The 21,778-nt window shown below is 47.0% G+C and overlaps 1 pseudogene; it reads right to left on the reverse strand.

The window, feature by feature from the left end:
• Positions 1 to 829: 829 nt before the first annotated feature.
• Positions 830 to 17,216, reverse strand: LOC137359271 (probable G-protein coupled receptor 139; annotated as a pseudogene).
• Positions 17,217 to 21,778: the final 4,562 nt, after the last annotated feature.

Raw genomic sequence — 21,778 nt, forward strand, 5'->3', positions numbered from 1 at the left:
AGAATACCACCAATTGCGGAATCATGATATCTTTGCTTCTCAACTCTATTCTAAATGATTCTGCTTTTCACCCTCAATTATATCCTTTATTTATAACAGTACAATGTGTTCTCTTGTCAGTACTGCCACACCATCTCCCTTCTTCCTTCCCGATATTAGCTGAACGCATTGTACTCTTGAATGTTAAGTGCCGAGATCAGACAATTTGTAAGCCACATTTTCCTTATTGCAACTTCGGCATATCCTCATTCAGCAATGTGTGCTTGTAGCTCAAGACTAATATTCAATTGCATGGGTGAAAGATTAAACTGGTCCTTTTATGATTACTATGACGGTCAGTGAGGGGCGTTTCATGTCGGGGTGCCCTCGCAGTCTTGGACCTGCCTCAGCAGCACCGAGGTCTCCCACCACGCTGCCCAGGTTCCAGAGTTACTGGCCCTCTGATTGTGCTGAAATATTCTAAAGCCTTCCCTCTGCCCTTAATTGGATGTCGAACACAGAGCGACAAATTAGGAGGCTGCCTCCTGGAGATTCCTCCGCCAGTCCCTATGACTGCAAGTGGGACTTGAGACCCCTATTTCGTCCTGGTGTCGGGGTCCCAAAGCCTGCGTGAAAAACCAGTCAAGCGATTCAAGCACAGCTAACGAGAAAGATAGATGGACCTTACTCTTTTTAGTATTAATTGTGAGATGTTCGTGGAATTTATCTGTGTGACTTGATTTTGTTCTTTTCTGACTTCACACCAGGAAGGAACTTTATCCCGAGGGATAGATTCCTTTGAAATGAAGCTTCATTTAGTTTTCATGTTGGGAATTCTTAATTCTTCTCATCATTTCATGAATTTTATAATTAGATTAAAAGGGTGTTTCACCACATTCTTCAACTTTTCCCTGAACTTAGTCTATGTCACCACATAAATGCACGTATTTGTGCAGCAACTCAAGAGCTGGAACATGAATCCTATTTCTTGTACAAAAAATGGTAGATATACCGACCTAAAGCCCAACCAATACATTTTGTTCCATACGGAAAACACCATAAACAATGACCATAACAGTATGAAATTCCCTGAGATAACAAACAGTAAAATGATGGATTTCCTTCGGCTCTCAATCTCCGAATCCCTGGGAGTTCCTACACTCCTCTGAGCCCGGAGTCTCTTCCGGGCTCGGCTGGTCACTAATATGTGCCTGACGGTGAAACCATTGAGCAACAGAATCAAAAAAAAATGGGACACAAGGGGTTAGAATGTAATGAAGGAACTCGATTGCTGTCCAGGTATGAGAAAACAGAACATGACCTGTTATCTCACAAAAGTAGGGGTAGTTAATTAGCCAATAACGATCTGTTAACATAAAATACCAGAAAATGTTCTTTAAACAGCTCAGCAAAGTCACTGTTCCCAGAACTACAGATACTAGAGACCCACTGAATATTTCCAACACCTTCTGTATTTATTTCAGATTAGCAGCTTCCGCAGTACTTTGTTCTTTTATCGAAAGTTAAGTGTTGGACTGACTGAGAGATTCCCTCACCTGTAACAGGCAGCATGGAAATCAGTTATGTTGAAACAATGATAGCAAATTAGTTCACTGAAACATCAATGAAGCAAATAATACAGGCAGTATTTACTTTTCAGCTTTTGGCAACAAATGGCCACTAATCGATCAAAGGTGAAAGTGACGGTGAACCAGACAGAACAGTCTGTGGCTGCATGAAGAAGGACAGCGTGGATATCGCAAAGGGGAATATCTCGCAGGAAATAAAAATGTTCCTGATACAGAATCGGAATATGCCGCAATATCAAGTCGAGAATAATGACCAGTAGATCCGCCACTGCCATGGCCATCATGTAGCCAGTGACACATTCAGAAAGACCACACTTTCCCCGATACAGGATCACAATCGTGACTAAGTTAACTGTGGGGGAGAGGAATAAACAGGGAAATTATGCACCAGACTAGGAGCAACGTTACCAATTTGATTGTGTACAGATTGAGATTTGCAAATCTATTACTGTGGCAAATGATGTATTGAAATGATTGTACCTGGGAAGGTTTTGTGATCTGGTGGAAGGCAGAAACATGAAATGACAAAAGGATGGTACGAAATTGCTGAACTCAATGTTGATCATTATCCTCCCCTCCCCTCCCACCATTCCCTGCCTCGTTGAAAATACTGCTACATATCTGAGCACCCCCAGTTCTGCCAAAGCATCACCAACCCGAAAAAAAATAAGTATATTTCTCTCTCTACAGATACTAGAGACCCACTGAATATTTCCAACACCTTCTGTATTTATTTCAGATTAGCAGCTTCCACAGTACTTTGTTCTTTTATCGAAAGTTAAGTGTTGGACTGACTGAGAGATTCCCTCACCTGTAACAGGCAGCATGGAAATCAGTTATGTTGAAACAATGATAGCAAATTAGTTCACTGAAACATCAATGAAGCAAATAATCCCAAACTTCAATAAGTTACCAGTAAACACGGAAAATTACTTATCATGTTGCGAGAAAAAAAAAGGCTTGAAGGTGTTCAGGTGATGCATGTTACCACATAAAGTGATAGATCTAAATTGTTGCACTTTTGACAAGGTTTTCTGAAGAGAGAGGGTTGAAGTTAAATAATAATGACTGTATTGGGAAATGGAGAGAAAAAGAAGGATTTTGAGTTGTAATCAGGAATGGAATGAGAAGTAAATGAAACAATAGTATTAAAGTAATCGTGGGTGATGACATCCCTATAACACATCAGCAACCTTGGACGCATTAATGAGGTCAGTAACAAACGTCTGGTGGTCTTATATCAACATTGGCGTGATTGGTTATTTGCTTGGACTGGCGGTATGTATGTTGTGAATTCCCCAGGTTCGGTACTCAGATCACTGTTTCTAATACACGAGAAGAATACCACAAAATATTTGTGGTGGAATTAGCATTATTATTTCAAGTGAATTTTTTATATCCACATACCATTCATTCTATTCTTTTCATATCTTCCCTGCCCTGCCAGACTAATCCCATCCCTTCCATCCATCTCTTTTAATGCACATCACATCCCCAACCAAACAATCCTTTACATACACCTCTCCATTTTTATAAAAAAATGTCATATCATGTGATGTGAGCGTCGCTGGCCAGGCCAGCATTTATTGCCCATCCCTAATTTCCCATGAGAAGGTAGTGGTGAGCTGCCTTCTTCAACCACTGCCGTCCATGTGAGGTAGGTATACCCACAGTGCTATGAGGAAGGGAGTTCCAGGATTTTTACACAGAGTGACAGTGAAGGAACGGTGATATAGTTCCAAGTCAGGATGGTTTGTGGCTTGTAGGGGAACCTGCAGGTTGTGGTGCTCCTCCGCATCTACTGCACTTGTACCTCTCGGTGGTAGAGTTCGCGGGTTTGGAAGCTGATGCCTCAGTAGCCTCAGTGCGTTGCTGCAATGCATCTTGTAGATGGTACACACCGCTGTCACTGTGCACCGGTGCTGGAGGGAGTGAATATTAGTGGATGGGGTGCCAATCAAGCGGGCTGCTTTGGCCTGGATGGTGTCGAGCTTCTTGAGTGTTGTTGAAACTGCACCCATCCAGGCAAGTGGAGAGAATTGCATCGCACTCCTGACTTTTGCCTTGCAGATATATTCGACAGGTTTTGGGGTGTCAGGAGGTGAGTTACTCACCGTAGGATTTCTGGCCTCTGACCTGCTCTTGCAGCTGCGCTATTTATATGGCTACTTCAGTTCCGTTTCTGGTCAATGGTAACCCCTAGGATGTTGATAGTGGGGGTTTCAGCGATCGTAGTGCCATTGAATGTCAAGGGGAGATGGATGATTCCCCTTTGTTGGAGGTAGTCGTTGCCTGGCACTTGTGTGGCACAAATGCTACTTGACACTTATCAACCCAAGCCTGGATACTGTCGAGGTATCTGAGGAGTCACGAATGCTGCTGAACATTGTGCAATCATAAGCGAACCTTCCCACTTCTGACCTTATGATTGAAGGATGGTCGTTGATGAAGCAGCTGAAGATGGTTGGGCCAAGGACACTGCATTGAGGAACTCATGCAGTTTGTCCTGGAGCTGAGATGATTGACCTCCGGGAACCACAACCATCTTCCTTTGTGCTAGTTATGATTCCAACCAGCTGAGAGTTTCCCCCGATTCCCATTGACTCCAGTTTTGCTAGGGCTCCTTGATGCCATACTCGGTCAAACGCTGCCTTGATTTCAAGGAGAGTCACTCTCACATCACCTCTTGACTTCAGTTGTTGTGTTTTTCTTTGAACCAAGGCTGTAATGAGGTGAAGAACTGAGTGGCCCTGGCAGATCCTAAACTGAGCGTCACTGAGCAGTTTTTTGCTAAGCAAGTGTCGCTTGATAGCACTGTTGATGACACCTTCCATCACTTTACTGTTGATTGAGTGTAGACTGGTGGATTGGTAATTGACTGGGTTGGAACTGTCCTACTTTATATGTCAAGGACATACCCGGACAATATTTCACATTTCTGGTTGGATTCCAGTGTTGTAGTTGTACTGGACCAGCTTGGCTAGGGATGCGGCAAGTTCTGGAGCACAGGTCTTCAGTACTATTGCTGGAAGGCTGTCAGGGCAGTATCCAGTGCCTTCAGTCATTCCTTGATATCATGCGGAGATAATCAAATTGGCTGTAGACAGGCATCTGTGATGTTAGGGACTTCAGGGGGAGGCCATTTTGGATCATCCACTCAGCACTTCTGGCTGAAGATGGCTGCAAATACTTCAGCCTTATCTTTCGCACTGATTTGCTGGGCTCCCCCATCATTGAGGTTGTGGATAAATGTGGCGCCACCTCATCCTCTTATTTGTTAAATTGTCCATCACCATCCAATATTGGATGTGGCAGGACTGCATAGCTTCGATTTGATCAGTTGGTCGTGGGATCGGTTAGCTCTATCTATCACATTCTTCTTTTGCTGTTTGGCGTTCAATAGTCCTGTGGTGGTGATACCGAGCCAATCTTCGTGATGGACAGTGAACTCCCCCACCCAGCGTACATTCTGCATCCTTGCCACCCTCAGTTCAACATGGAGGAGTACTGATTTATCAGCTGATGGTTTGGGGGCGGGGCGGGGGGAGGTGCAGCAGTAGGTGGCAATCTGCAGAATGTTTCACTGCCCATGTTTGACATGATGCCATGAGGTCCGGAATCAATGTTGATGACTCCCAGGGCAACAGTCGCCTATTCTATACCACGTGTCGCCACCTTTACCCTTTCGGTTGGACAGGACATATCCAGGGATGGTAATGTTCGTGTCTGGGGCATTGTCTGTAAGTTATAATTCGATGAGTATGGCTATGTCAGGCTTTTGCTTGTCTGCTCTGTGGGATAGCTCTCCCTATTTTAGTGCAAGCCCCCAGATGTTAGTAAAGAGGACTTTGCAGAGTCGACAGGGATGTGTTTGACATTGTCATTTCCGGTGCCTAGGTCGATGCCGGGTGGTCCGTCCAGTTTCATTCCTTAGCGTACTTTTAGCGGTTAGGTACAACTGAACGGCTTGCTAGGCCTTTGCAGAGGGCATTTTAAGAGTCAACCACGTTCCATCCATTCCCTGCCATCTCATTCCTATGCTATGCACCTTCCCAATCTATCATTGTCAAGAGCTGTCAGTGGGAGGACAGAGCCGAATAACTGAGGCCAGGCAGCAGTAAGATCAAGGGATCATAGCCCAGTAGCCAGGACTGGGGATGAGAGAGAGCGGGAGCACGGAAAACAAGCCAGGGAGCAATAGGAACTGAGGCCCCAAGCACTGCAACTAAGGCCAGGGACCGGCAACAGCCTGTACCCAGTAACCGAGGCCAGGGTGCAGCAAACAGTTCAGCCCAATAACCGTAGTCGGGGAGCAGCGAGCACCCGGGTTGAGAATCCAGGAGCAAAGGCTGTGAACAGCGAAGACAGGAGCCAGAGACCAGAAAATTACGCTGGGGATCAGCAGGAGATGGGATGTGGAGCTCTGTAACCAGGCCTACGGAGCTGCAAGAGCACAAGCACAGTCACTTACTCCATGGAGAATTGAAAGCCTGGGAGCAGTTCACAGTAGCAGAAGCTGGGACGCAGTGAGAGGTGGGTGCTTGAGCCAATTAACCAACAGTTGGGGGCAGGGAGATCTGGAGCCCAGTAAGTGACACCGGGGTGCAGTAAAAGTTGTGGGCCAATAAGCGAGGATGGGGAGAAGCGAGAGCTGGAGTCCAGGAAATTAAGCTGGGGAATTGTCAGGGCGAGGCAGTGCAGTGCACGAATCGACAACGGGGAGAGGCAGGAGCCAGGTACAAGTAAACATGGCTGGAGAGCAACTAGAGCCGAAGGAGAATAAATGAGGTCAGGGAAAAGCAAGAGCTTGGTGCCAGAGTGCACAAACAGAGGTCAGGAAGCAATAAACAGAGAGAGTGTGCGGGGTGGGGGGGAGGTGGTGGTGTTAGTAGCACAGTAATGGAGGCCAGAGAACTGTTTTCAGACACAGCACAGTAAACGAGTCTGGGGAGCTGCGAGGGCTGGGGGGCAGAGTACAGTAACCAAGATAGGAGAACTGGGAATAACCGTAACTCAGTCAATGAGTTCAGGGACCAATGAGAGCCGCAGCCCAGAAGCCAAGGCCAGCAAGCAGCATGAGCTCAGGGCTGGAGCTGACAAATTAGTCTGGGAATACTGAGAGCCAAAGCACAGTAACTAAAGCGAGGGAGAGCTGAGAGGCTGTGGTAAGTAGCCAAGGTCGGGGAACAGTGAGAGCAATTTCCGGAGCCCAGATACAAGCCCAGGGAGAAGTGAAAGCTGGATCCCAGTAACTGTGATTGGAGAGCATCTAAAGTCAGTTGCCCAACCCCAGTAACTGAAGAAGGGGTGCATATAAATCCAGAGTTCAGTACCAAGGGAAGGATGCAAGAAGAGCCAGAGCCCAGTAACTGAGGCCGTGGTGCAACGAGGCTGGAAATCGTAGCCCAGAAACGGCGGCCGTGCTGAAGTTAGGTAGCCCAACATCTGTAACCAATGCTGGGCAGCAACGAAGGTCAGAGCTCTATAACTGAGGCAAGGGTGCAAGAAGAGCTGGAGCCCTGTAACCGAGGCCAGGGAGCAGGGAGAACTTAGGGCTAGAGCTTATTATCATGGCAAAGATGTGTGAGTGCTAGAGCTAGTTATACAAGGATATGGAGCAGCAGGAAATGGAGCCCGGTGAAGTTCGCCAGTGTGCAGCAAAAGCATTGGGCTGGAGTCCATTAACTGAGTCCAGCAAACAGTACAATCAGGTTACCATCGCACAGCAACTGAGGTCGGGGAGCAGCGAGAGCTGTTGCCCATTAACCACAGCTGAACAGCAGCCAGAGCCTGGGCTTTGGACTGAGAAAATGAATTTTGTTGGGGAGTAGCAGCAGCTAGGGACTTGATCCTTGTAACCAGGATTGGGGAACAGCAACAGTCTGTGTTCAATGGCCAGTTGCCAAGACCAGGGAGCCGAAGAGAAAGGGGTCAGTATCCAACGTCTGTATGCAGGATTAGCATGGGGACAGAAACCAATAATGAGATATGGGCATAGCAAGAACAGGGGTCCACAGTCAGGTAGCGGAGGGCAGGGAGCAGCGAGAGCCAGAACCTAATAGCAAGGTCAGGGAGCAGCAAATGCAGAGTCCATCAAGTTAAGCTGCCGAGTGGTGAGAGGCGGTGATGAGTAACCAAGATTGGGAAGCAGCGCTGCTGGTGAGTGGAAGCTAGTAAACAAGGATGAGGAGCAACAAGAGCCAGAGCCCACTAATGGAGGCCGGGGTTTAATCAGAGCTGGAGCCCTGGTAACTGATCTGAGGTTGCCACGAGATCAGGAACCCAGTATCAGATACTATGCAGCAGCAAGAGCATCAGGTCATAGCACATAAACATGGCGCGGGGGGCCGTGATAGCCCGCGACCATAACGCCATAACAAAGGTCAGCGAGTAGTGAAAGATGTTGCTCAGCTTATGCGACAGGGAGTAGCTTTCAGTAAAAGCCAGAGCACAGCATCTGAAGGCCAGTGGCTAGGGAGGGCCAGAAACATAGAAATAAGGAGCAGGAATAGGCCATTCGGTCCTTCGAGCCTGCACCGCCATTCAGTACGATCATGGCTGATCATCCAAACTCAGTACCCTATTCTCACTTTCTCCCCGGATCCCTTGATCCGTTTAGCCCTAAGTACTATATCTAACTGATTCTTGAATAAATATAATGATTTGGCCTCAACTGTTTCCTGTGGTAGAGAATACAACAGGTTCACCACTCACTGGGTGAAGAAATCCCTCCTCACCTCAGTCCTAAATGGCTTACACTTTATCCTTAGAGTGTGGCCCCTGGTCCAGGACTCCCTCGCCATCGGGAACATCCTTCTTGCATCTAGTCTGTCCAGTCCTGTTAGAATGTTGTAGGTTCTATGAGATTCCCTCTCATTCTTCTAAACTCTAGCAAATGCAAGCCTAACCGACAACAATCTCTCTCCATACGTCAGTCCTGCCATTCCAGGAATCAGTGTGGTGAACTTTCACTGCACTCCCTCCAGAGCAAGAACATCCTTCCTTTGCTAATGAGACCAAAACTGCACACAATACTCCGGATGTGGTCTCACCAAGGCCTTTTATAATTGCAGCAAGACATCCTTGCTCCTGTACTCAAATCCTCTCGCTATGAAGGCCAAAATACCATTTGCCTCCTTAACTACCTGCGGTACCTGCATGCTTACTTTTAGTGACTGGTGCTCAAGGACACACAGGTCTCGCTGCACCTCTCCCTTTCCCAATCTACCGCCGTTCTGCCTTTCTTTTTTTGCCGCCAAACTGAATAACCTCACATTTATCCACAGTATACTGAATCTACCATGTATTGGCCCACTCACTCAACCTGTCCAAATCCCACTGGAGTTTTTCTGCATCTTCCTCACAGATCACACTCCCAGGCAGCTTTGTGTCGTCCGAAAACTTGGTTATATTACATTTAATACCCTCATGAATATCATTAATATATATTGCGAATAGCTGGGGTCCTAGCACTGATTTACTCCACTCGTCACTGCCTGCCACTCGGAAAAAAGACCCGTTTATTCCTACTCTTTGTTTCCTGTCTGCCAACCAGCTCTCTATCCATGTCAGTACCTTACCTCCATTTCCATGTGCTTTAATGTTTCATGCTGATCTCTTATGTGGGACCTTATTGAAAGCCTTCTGAAAGTCCAAATACACCACATCCACTGGTTCTCCCTGATCTATTCTGCTATAGTCCTCGGATCCATCCTCAAACAATTCCAGTAGATTAAGCATGATTTTCCTTTCATAAATACATGTTGAATTTGTCCGATCCTGTCATTGTTTCCCAAATGTACTGCTGTTACATATTTTATAATGGGTACTAGCATTTTCCTCACTACTGATGTCAGGCAAACCGGTTTATAATTCATTGTTTTCTCTCTACCTCCCTTTTTTGATAGTGCCCTACAATCCGTTGGAACTGTTCCAATGTCATAAAATTTTGAAAAATGACCACCAATGCATCTACTATTTTCCGTGCCACTTCCTTAAGTACCCTGGGATGTATATTATCAGGCCCTGGGGATTTATCGGCCATCAATCCCATCAATTTCCCGAACACCATTTCCCTACTCATGCTGATTTCATACATTTCCTCCTTCTCACTAGACCCTATATTCCCCAACATTTCTGGGAGGTAATTTGTGCCCTCCTCTGTGAAGACCAAACCAAATTATGTTTTTAACTGGTCTGCCATTTCTTTGTTCCCATTATAAATTCCCCCGTTTCTGACTATAAGGGACCCACATTTGTCTTCACTAATTTATTTCTCTTCCCATATCTCTCATCAGATACCAAGGCCAGGGAGCAGTAAAGTCTGGGTCTGGCGACTAATTACTGAGACCAGGGAACCATGAGAGATGAAGACCAGTAACTGATGGCAGGGAGCAGCCAAAGTTGGAAGCCAGAGCTGAGTAACCGAGGACAGTGAGCAACCAGAGCTGGGAGCCAGAGCCCGGTAACTGAAGCCGAGTAGCAGCTAGAACTGGAATCCAGAAGCCAGTAGCCAAGGTAAGGGAACATTTCTTGCTCAGGACTGGAGCTGATCAACGGAGGCCAGGGAGAACCAGGAGCATCAGGCCATAGCATAATAGTTGAATTCAGAGAGAGGAGACCCGGCATCCATAGACCAAGGGCAGGGAGCATTGAATGATGGAGCCTGGTATCTATCGCTGGCACACAGCAAGACATTGGAATCATATCCTCTCAACTGAGGGCAAATGGCAGTGAAAGGCAGCAGACCATGGCCCAGTGACCGAGGCCAGGGAGAAGCAAGGGCCAGAGACAGTTACAAAGGCTAGAGAGTAGCAAGAAACGAAGCACAATAATAGAGACCATGGAGAGATTGGTGCCGAGGCCAGAGACAAGTAAGCGAAATCAGTGTGTAGCGAGAGCTGGAGCCCAGTAAGCAAGTCAAATGAGCAGCGTGAACCAGACCGTGAAGCTGGGGGGCCGTGAAAGCTTGGGAGCAGTAAATCACACAGTGGATTGATGAGAGCTGAAGGCCTGTAATTGAGGTCAGGGGGCAGAGTGAACAGGAACCCAGCAGCTGAGACGTTGGAGAATTGACATGTGGCATCCAGAGCATAATGTTCGAGTTTGGCGAGCAGTGAGAGCTGGAACTTAATAGCCAAAACGGGGTGAAGTCTATTGAAAGGAGCTAAATATGCTTAAATCCATGTTTTGATTAAAGTAGGTGTCAATATATTTAAATTCATGTTCGGATTGGTAAGAGTGTAAAATATCTTTAAAGTATTTTATGACAAGATTTGTATTGCAAAGATCGGTGTGTGAGAAGATTTAAAGATGTTTTCTTCAAAGGTTGTTAATGAACGGCTAAGTTGTTCTTTACTGTTTCAAAAGCGGGCTGAAATGGCGCCAGAAAGTCTGGGGAGAGTCAAAAACGGCAATCAAATCAAGCCAGGTAAGGTAAATTGAATGAGAATTGTATCAGTTCAGGAAGGAGAATCAGGTGCAGAGCTAAAGAGTATGCAAAGACTGGGACTTAGGCAGCTCTGAAAATGAAGATATAAAAGCAGTGTTCTCAAGGCGACAGTTCGCACGGGCGTAGGCAGACCGCATTGGAACAACACCCAGGAGAAGAAGAACCCAGAAGAAGAACACACACAGAAGAAGAAACCAGGGCAGAAGAACACACCAGTGTCGGACTGAAGAAAACATAACCTGTGTTCAGGCAACTTCGAGGAGCAAGGATAGAAAGCAGCTTGTCTACTATCGTTCAGTATTATGTTTATGAATTTACCTTCTATATTCTGATGACTTGCTGCATCAAACCCATCGTCAGTTGTCCTTTGATCTTGACCAAGAACTCGTCAAATATCAGGGACCATACAAGTGAGAGCTGGAGACCAGTCACCAAAGGCAGAAAACTGTGAGAGCCGGAGCCCTGTAACTGAGACCCGGGAGCAATGAAATCTAGGAACCAGTAAGCAATGCCATGGAGCAGTGGGAACTGGGAGTCAAAAACCGAGGTCAGGGAGCAGCATGGCCAGAGCCCAGTTACTGAGGCCGAGCAGCAGTAATAGTGGGGGCCAGTAATCGAAGCTGAGGAGCTGCGCGAGTCGGGGTCCAGAGCCCAATACTGACACTGAGGAGCAGCGAGAGCTGGTGCCCAGTAACAAAGGCAAAAGAGCAATGAAAGCCCGAGATCAGTAACTGAGACCTGGGAGCAGCCAGAGATGGGAGCTGGCGCTGAGTAACCGATTCCATGGAGCAGTGAGAGTGAGGAAAAGAATCCTGTAACCGAGGCCGGGTAGCAGTGAGTCAGAGCCAGAGCCCAGTCACAGAGTGCAGGGAGCAGCAAGAGCTGGGGCCGAAAGCCCACTAACTGGCGCAAGGCAGCAGCGAAGCCAAGGGCCGGACCCCAGTAACGGAGGCCTGTAAACAGTGGGAGCTGGGTGCCAGAGCCCAGTAACCAAGGCCATGTAGCAGTGAGAGCTGGAGCTCAGAATCCTCGGCTGAGAGGCAGAGTGAGCTGTATCCCAGCAACAGAGGTGGAGGAGTTGTGACAGTCAGGGCCTAGTAGCCAAGGTCAGAAGCAGCGTATACCGGAGTCAAGTAACCAGGGCCATAGAGCAGCGTGAAGAGGCTGCTGGATTTCAGCAGCCGTGACCAAACAGCAGCAAGAGCTGAAGCCCAGTAACAGCGTCTGGGGTGCAGTGAGATCTGCGGGCTGAATTCGAGAAATCGAGGCCAGGAACCTGTGACAGCCGGAGTCAGTTAGCACGGCCACAAGGCCTGGGTGCAACCAAATAAAAAGCCCAGTAATTGAGGATGGGGAATGGTGAGATGTGTTGGCTTGTAATTGAGGCCCCAGAACAGCAAGAGCCAGATCGCAACCAACGAGTTCGAGGAGCAGGGAGAGCATAGATTAGAGATACAGCACTGAAACAGGCCCTTCGGCCCACCGAGTCTGTGCCGACCATCAACCACCCATTTATACTAATCCTACACTAATCCCATATTCCTACCAAGCATCCCCACCTGTCCCTATATTTCCCTACCACCTACCTATACTAGTGACAATTTATAATGGCCAATTTACCTATCAACCTGCAAGTCTTTTGGCTTGTGGGAGGAAACCGGAGCACCCGGAGAAAACCCACGCAGACACAGGGAGAACTTGCAAACTCCACACAGGCAGTACCCAGAATCGAACCCGGGTCCCTGGAGCTGTGAGGCTGCAGTGCTAACCACTGCGCCACTGTGCCACCCTGGTAGCCGTAGACCAGGATCTTAAGCTGAGCAGCAATGTGAGCCAGAACCCAGTACCTGAGGCCAGTAAGCAGGTTGCAGAGGCCAGAGATAGCTGGCATCTGAGGTCAGGGGGCGCTGAGAAAGAGATCTAAGTATCCGCTGTCAGGGATCAGTCAGAGACAAAGTTCAGTAACTCAGGCTGGCGTGTAGTTAGAGTCGGAGACCTGTAATTGAGTTTGGGAAGTGTTGAAAAGTGTTGGCCGGTAAGTGGAGGCCGGGGAGCAGAAAGAGACGAACCTCAGTAAATAAAGCCACAAGGCCTGGGAGGAACCAAAGAAAAAGCCCAGTAATTGAAAATGGGGAATGGTGAGATGTGTTGACGTGTAACTGAGACCCCGGAACAGCAAGAGCCAGATCCTAGTCAACGAGGTCAAGGAACAGGGAGAGCTATTAGCTATAGTCCAGGAGAGAGAGGACAGAAGACCAGACAGAGAGAGAGAAAGAGATCAGAAGAACAGAGAGAGAGAGAGAGATCAGAAGAGCAGAGAGAGAGAGATCAGAAGAACAGAGAGAGAGAAAGGAGTGCTCGGAGCGTGTCCCAGATTGTGCTAGGATTGTTCAAGAGAGTGATAGGATCCCAAGGGCCTCCTTGGGAACCCAGAGTGTACTGTCGGTCCCCAGGTGTTGTCGACAGGTGCCCCGAATGTGATACTGGTGCCCAAACATGTGCTAGCGGTTGAAAGATTTGTTGTAGAGTGTCAATATTTATTAGGGGTGCCCATGATCGGGCAAAGGTGGCCTAAATGTGTGCATGCTGTGCCCATGGTGTACTCATGTACGCAAGGCAGAGCTAGGGCATGGCATCATGTGCTAGGTGTGACCACATACTTGAAAGTGTTGCCCAAAAGTGTGATGGGGTGCCTAAATGTGTAATGGGGTGTGCCCAGGAGTGTTCCAGTGCTTCACGAGTGTGCAAGACTGTGATAGGGGTGCCAAAGAGTATTCGGAGGTGCTCAAAACTTTACAAAGGGACGGCAAAAGTGTTGCCCAAGAGTGTGATAGGAGAGAGCAAGTGTGTGCTAGGGGTAAAGAAGAGTTTGATAGGGGTCCCCAAGTGTTTCCTGGGTGACCAATCATGTCCTAGGGGATGGCAAATGTGTGCTAGTGTATCTAAGTGCCTGCTTGGTGTGCCCAACAGTGCGATAGCTTGCCCACTTAAGTGCCCAGAATGTTTTAGTAGTGAGCAGTTGTGTGATAAGGGCGTTTATGAGCATCTTAGGGATGCACAAGAGCTATCTAGGTATGCCCAAGAGTGTACTCGGCGATGACAAGTGCGTGGCAGTAGTGTCCAGGAGTGTGATGAGGGTGTTATAGAATGTCAAGAGCGTTCTACAGGTTCCCAATAGTGTGTTTGAGTGAGCAAGTGTCTGCTAGGCGTGCTCAAAAGCATGTCAGTCATGGCCAAGAGTGTGTTAGTGGATGGGAAGAGGGTAATAGGTGTGTCCATTAGCGTGCTGGGGTGACCAAAAGTGTTCAAGGTGTGCCAAATTGGATGCTTGAGGTAGCCAAGTGGGTGCAAGTTGTGCCTAGATTATAGTAGGTAAGTCCATTAATCAAGGCTAGGGTACAACGGGAGCTGCACCTCAGAAATGAGGCTGGTGAGTGTGAATACAGGAGCCAGAACCGTGTAACCGAGGCCTGGGAGCAGTGAGAGCTGGAGCCCAGAAACTAGGACCAGTGAGCAGCGAGAACTGTACCCAGGAAGTGAGAACAGCAAACAGCGAGAGCCTGTGGCTGGAGCCAAGTAACCAAGACAAGGAACCAACGAGGGCCAGAGCCCTGTAATCAAGACTGGGGAGAAGGGACAGCTGAGCCCAGAAACTGGGGCTGGTTACAAAGACAGGGTCGGGGGTTGGAGGGTGTGGTGGGGGTAGGGGGACGGCAGCGAGAGCCATGGCCGGAACCCAGTAACCAAGATAAAGTACAATGAGTGGCAAAGGCTGAAGCGCAGTAAATGAGGCTGGGGAGCACCAAGGGTCAGAGACCAATAACTGAGGCTGCTGAGCAGCGAGAGCTGATCCCACAAACGGAGACAGAGCCAAGCAACCACGATCAGGGCCCAGAGAGAGCTAGAACTCTATAACGTAGGCTGTCGCATATTGAGAGCCAGGGACCAGAGCACACTAATCAAGGTGGTGCAGCAATGAGGGAATAAAGCAGAAACCCAGTCCCTGAGGCTGGGGAGCAGTGAGCGCCAGGGCACTGGAACCGACGCCGGGGATCACCTAAAGCAAGAACACAGAAACCGATTCTGGAGAGCAGATAGAACAGGACCGCAGTGTCTGAGGCTGGAGAACAGTGTGAGCTGGAGCCTAGTAACAGACAGCAACAAGTGGTGAGAGCTGATGGCTCGTAAGCAATGTCAGGGACTAACAAGAGCCCAGCATGGAGCACCACCGGGACACTCTGTAAGTGGCTGGCAGCATGTCCCACACCAGTTTATGTTTTATGAGCTGCATAGCATCGGCACCGGTGACTTTAAGGAGGACAAAATTGTACCCAGTAAGGTACACAGAGGTAAATCACATCACTTTAAGACGGGAATTCGATAAATACTTAATGTGGACATGCTGCACGAATATAGGAGATGAATGGTGGAATGGTGGATTGAGGCATGAAGGGATTTGAACATTGAAGAATATTGAAACCAAGACATTGCCAGACTCTACGCCATTGTCGGTCAGTGAGCACAGGGAAGATGAATAAATGGGATTTTGCTGTGAGTTCGAATATGGGTAGCAGAGTTGTTTATGAATGTTTATAACTGGGAGACTGGTCAGGGCAGCATCGTAAATTTAATCTCTGGATTTAATAAGGCATGGATAAGAGTTATGCAGTGACGGCTTGAGAGAACGGACGATATAACGGAGGTGTTTGTAGGCAGGATTAGTAATAGAGAAGATATGTGGTCGAGACAGACCTCAGCATCATACGAATCACCAATGTTTCAAACAGACTCGTTCAGCCTCAGTTATTGGCCTCAGAGAGGGATAGTGTCACAAACAGAGTGTGTGAATGGGATTGAAGAGAATGCCTTCCAACTTCCCAATACATAAACAACAAAAGCAGTAATGCAATGAATTGTCGTTAATAGCTGGACATCGAGACGTAACAGCGATACCAACAATAGAAAAAATGAAAGAGGACGTTACACAATCAGTAATATAGTTCGGAATGATTTATAGCAGAAATGGCTGAATGGAGAGACTTACCAGGGACGCCAACAATAGCGAGGCAAGGATAATAAATTGTTTGAATAACACGAAGTGCGTAGTAGATTCGAAGATCTAATGTAAGCCAATCATAATCTGCAGAAAGAAAATCAACCCAAGTGAATAAACTCCTGCCTGTTGTAACATTCAAATCTATTCTAAACAAATTCTGATCCATTGTTGTTACATTCCAATCTATTGTGCTCGCATTCAGATCCATTCTCTCCCTCTGTCCGGAGCCACTGATCCCCGTTAGTGCTGGAGCTGGTTCTTCTGCTGACAATATGAGATAACAAATTGAATGGCAACCCTTTATAATATAAGAGGGAAAGCCTCCAGTGACACAATTAGCAGCCTTGGAGATTGGCATTAATTGCAGTCACTAAACAAACAGCTTTTGTTAACCTCTTCCAGTCCAACAGATTCTGTACCACAATAAAGGAGATTAACCCTGTCCGGATTGTATGTATGAGGGTCGCTGAGGTGAAGAATCCAAGAAATAGTGGAGGTGATGGCCATCATTTTTTCAATTCTGTTTGCATTGGGAGGCGTGTCGGAGGACTGGAGGATTGAAAATGCTACAGCTTGTTTATAAAAGGAGAAAGGGATAAACCCTGCATGTACAGGCCAGTCAGGCTAACTTCAGTGGTGGGGGAATTTTGACCATAATATATTTGTTGCTTTGAAAAAACACGGGTTTATAAATGACAACCAGCACGGACTTGTTAAAGGCAAACCGGATCTTACAATCTTGATTGAGTTATTTGGTTAAGTAATAAAGAGGATTAATTAGGTTCGTACCGTTGAAGTTATGTATATGGACTTTCAAAGGCTTTGGCCAAATCCTATTTTATAGACATGTGAGGAAACTGAAACCAATGGATCAAAAGTCAGTGAGAAAAATCAATTGTTTATTGACCAGAATCTTGGTCAAAAAGGTAACATTTAAATAGTGTCTTAAAGGAGGGAAGCGAAGTAGATAGGAGGAGATGTTTAGGGAGGGAATTCCATAGCATAGTGCCGAAGCAGTTGAAAGCATATGCATCATTGGTGGAGCGATTAAAACCGGGAAATTTAGGAGGTCGGATTTAGCGGAGCACAGACGTCGCCTCGAAATTTAGGACTGGAAGAGATTACGGAAGTAGGAAGGCATGAGGCCGTGGGGACATTTGGAAACTTGATTAGTATTTGAAAATTGAGGTGCTCGTTAGCTGCGAGACAGTGTAGTTCAGTGAAAACATGGGAAATCTCTGCATGGCATTTTTTGCGAGTTCGGTCACTGCCAACAGTCGTTTCGATGAACGCAAGTTTACAGAGAGCAGAAAGTAGTAGACTGGCAAGCAGTTTGATCGTTTCGCCAAGTATGGAGGTAACTAAGTCATGAAAGAGAGGATTAGCAGCTGAACAGCTGAGGTGTGGTGGGTCGGGTGGTTGGTTGCTAATGGGCGAAATTATGAGATGGAAATATGTGGCCTTAGTGACGGCGTGAATATGTCATTCATTTCTGATATCGGGGAAAAGCATGATACATTGTTTGTAAACAGTATGGTTCAGCCTCAGCAAGACGCCAGGGAGAGGTATTGAGTCGATAGTTGAAGAACAGAGATTGTGGCAGAGATCAGGAACAATGGCTTTATTCTCTCCAATGCTTAACCAAAGAGCTCAATCAAGATTGTAAGATGCGGTTTGCTTTTAACAAGTCCATGCTGGTTGTCATTTATAAACCCGTGTTTTTTCAAAGCAACAAATATATTATGCTCAAAATTCCCCCACCACTGAAGTTAGACTGACTGGCCTGTATATGCAAGGTTTGTCCCTCTCTCCTTTTATAAACAAGCGGTAGCATTTTCAATCCTCCAGTCCTCCGACACGCCTCCCAATGCAAACAGAATTGAAAAAATGATGGCCATCACCTCCACTATTTCTAGGATTCGTCCCCTTAGCGACCCTCATACATACCATCTGGACATTTAATTGGTGGGAATTTCTGCTTAGCAGCTGCTCTATGTTGGATAGGCAGTCTGATGATGTAGCGACAATGGAGGGATCGGGACGGCTTGTGGTGAGCTGGGTGTCATCAGCGTACATATAGAAATTAATGTTTCATCGTCAGATAATGTCACCAAGGGACAGCATATAGATGGGAAATGGGAGGGGGAGTTCAAGGAAAGATGCATGGTAGGCACCAGCGATAACGATGTCGGAGATGGAAAAACATACATTGCAGTTGCTTATCTGGCTACAGGTAGAGAGATCAGAATGGAACCAGACGAAAGCAGTCCCACCCAGCTGCATGGCAGTGGAAAAGCGCAGCAGGAGAGGGTGTTATCAACTGTGTTAAAGGCTGCAAACAGGTTGAGAGAGACAAAGAGAAATAGTTTGCTTTTGTCACAGACACATAGGATGCCTTTTTTTTAACAATATTATCGACCTGCACAGCCACCTTCAAAGATGTATCCGCTGTGCAGATGTATCCGCTGGAGCCTGCAGTTGCTTTAATATTGAAACATTTGGTTCAATTGCCTCTCCTCTTCTTCCGACCAAAACGTATCACCTCACAGTTTTTTTTTGCATTAACCTTCATCTGCCACGTGTCCACCCATTTCATCAGATTGTCTATATTCTTTTGAGGACTGTCACCATCCTCACCAGCCCCTCCCCCCACCCCGATCAATACACCTTTATCATTTGTGTCTTATGAAAATGTTGAACTTGTGCTCTGTGCACTCTTCCATTAATATATCTCATAAAACAGCAGTCCTAGTAATGAACCCCAGAAAACCGCATTGTATACCTTCTTCTAAATCTAAAAACTACCTTTCACCACGGCTCCCTCTTTCCAGCCCTTTATCAAATTTCTTATCCATGCTGCCACCTTCTTGTTGTTATTCCATGCGCGTTAATGTTGTTGCCAAACCTCTTATGTGGCACTTTAGCTCATGTCTTTTGGAAGTCCATGTACACCATGTCATCCGCAATACCTTCATCAACAATTTCTGTTACCTTATCAAATATGAATTAAGTTAATGAAACACGATTACCATGAACAAATCTGTACTGACTTTCCCTAATCAAGCCACACATGACCCGGATTATCGTTTCTGAAATCTGTCCCACCAACGAGGTTAACCTGACTGGCCTATAGGTGCAATGGTTATACTTACACCTTTTTTTTGAACAAGCGTATAACATTTGCAACTCTCTACTCAGCTGGTACTACCCCTGCATCACAGGAGGATTGGAAGATTATAGCCAGCAACTCCGAAATTCAACCCATATCTCCCTCGGCAACCTAGGATTTGTTACATTTGATCTTCGTAACTTATTCACTTTACATAATGTACCTCCTTTTTCTCTATTTTGAGCTCATCCAGTATGTCAAATATTTCCTCTTTTACTATGATTTTGACAGAATCTCCTTCCTTGGTAAAGACAGATGCGAAATATCCATTTAATACCTCATCCATACCCTTTGCCTCTATTATCTAATCTCCGTTTTGGTTGCTATTCAACTGCATTCCTCATTTTACAACCCATCAGGTATGTATATAAAAACAAGAAATGCTGGAACCACTCAGCAGGTCTGGCAGCATCTGTGGAAAGGGAAGCAGAGTTAACGTTTCGGATCAATGACCATTCATCGGAACTGACAAATATTAGAAAAGTCACAGGTTAAAAACAAGTGAGGTGGGGGTGGGGCAAGAGATTACAAAGGAGGTCTAGATTGGATCAGGCCACATAGCTGACCAAAAGGTCACAGAGCAAAGGCAAGCAATATGTTAAAAGTGTGTTGAAAGACAAAGCATTAGTACAGATTAGGTGTAAATACACAGACTATTGAACAGCAGCAAGTGCAAACCTGAAAATAAACAGTGGGTAAGCAAACTGGACAAACTAAGATGAAATGAAATAAATGCAAAAAAAAAGGATTGTAAACAATGTAAAAAAGAATGTAAAAAAAAGGAAGAAAAAATAACTAAAAATGAAAGTAAAATGGGGGACTGTCATGCTCAAAATGATTGAACTCAATGTTCAGTCCGTTAGGCTGTAGTGTGCCTAATCGGTAAATGAGATGCTGTTCCTCGAGCTTGCGTTGATGTTCACTGGAACACTGCAGCGATCCCAGGACAGAGATGTGAGCATGAGAGCAGGGGGGAGTGTTGAAATGGCAAGCAACCGGAAGCTGAGGGTCCTACTTGCGGACTGAGAGGAAATGTTCCGCAAAGCGGTCACCCAGTCTGCGCTTGGTCTCCCCAATGTAGAGGAGACCACGCTGTGAGCAGCGAATGCAGTATACTACATTGAAAGAAGTACAAGTAAATCGCTGCTTCACCTGAAAGGAGTGTTTGGGGCCTGGGATAGTGAGGAGAGAGGAGGTAAATGGGCAGTTATTACACCTCCTGCGATTGCAGGGGAAGGTGCCATGGGACGGGGACGAGGTGGTGGGGGTAATGGAGGAGTGAACCAGGATGTTATGGAGGGAACGATCCCTTCGGAATGCTGACAGGGGAAGTGAGGGGAAGATGCGACTGCTAGTGGCATCACGCTGGAGGTGGCGGAAGTGGCGGAGGATGATCCTTTGGATATGGAGGCTGTTGGGGTGAAATGTGAGGATAAGGGGAACCCTGTCACTGTTCTGGGCGGGAGGGGAAGGGGTGAGGGTAGAGGTGCGTGCGGGGAATGGGTCGGACAAGGTTGAGGGCCCTGTCAACCACAGTGTGGGGAAATCCTCAGTTGAGGAAAAAGGAGGTCATATCAGAAGCACCGTCACGGAAGGTAGCATCATCAGAGCAGATGCGTCGGAGATGGAGAAACTGGGAGAATGGAATGGAGTCCTTACAGGAGGTAGGGTGTGAAGAAGTGCAGTCGAGGTAGCTGTGGGAGTCGGTGGGCTTATAATGGATATCAGTAGACAACCTATCCCCAGAGATGGAGACAGAGAAGTCGAGGAAGGGAAGGGAAGTGTCAGAGATGGACCATGTAAAGGTGGGAGAAGGGTGGAAATTGGAAGCAAAGTTGATAAAGTTTTCCAGTTCGGGGCGGGAGCAGGAAACGGCACCGAACTGGAAAACTTTATTAACTTTGCTTCTAATTTCCACCCTTCTCTCCCCTTTACATAGTCCATCTCTGACACTTTCCTTCCCTTCCTCGACTTCTCTGTCTCCATCTCTGGGGATAGGTTGTCTACTAATATCCATTAAAAGCCCACCGACTCCCACTGCTACCTCGACTACACTTCTTCACACCCTACCTCCTGTAAGGACTCCATTCCATTCTCCCAATTTCTCCCTCTCCGACGCATCTGCTCTGATGATGCTACCTTCCATGACGGTGCTTCTGATATGACCTCCTTTTTGCTCAACCGAGGATTTCCCCTCCACTGGTGTTGACAGGGCCCTCAACCGTGTCCGACCCATTCCCCGCACCTCTACACTCACCCCTTCCCCTCCATCCCAGAACCGTGACAGGGTTCCCCTTGTCCTCACTTTTCATCCCACCAAACTCAATATCCAAAGGATCATCCTCCGTTATTTCCGCCACCTCCAGCGTGATGCCACTACCAGTCGCATCTTCCCCTCCCTTCCCCTGTCAGCATTCCGAAGGGATCGTTCCCTCCGTGACACCCTGGTTCACTCCTCCATTACCCCCACCACCTCGTCCCCGTCCCATGGCACCTTCCCCTGCAATCGCAGGAGGTGTAATACCTGCCCATTT

This window comes from Heterodontus francisci, unplaced genomic scaffold (genome assembly GCF_036365525.1).
Source record: "Heterodontus francisci isolate sHetFra1 unplaced genomic scaffold, sHetFra1.hap1 HAP1_SCAFFOLD_84, whole genome shotgun sequence".
Classification (NCBI taxonomy): Eukaryota; Metazoa; Chordata; class Chondrichthyes; order Heterodontiformes; family Heterodontidae; genus Heterodontus; species Heterodontus francisci.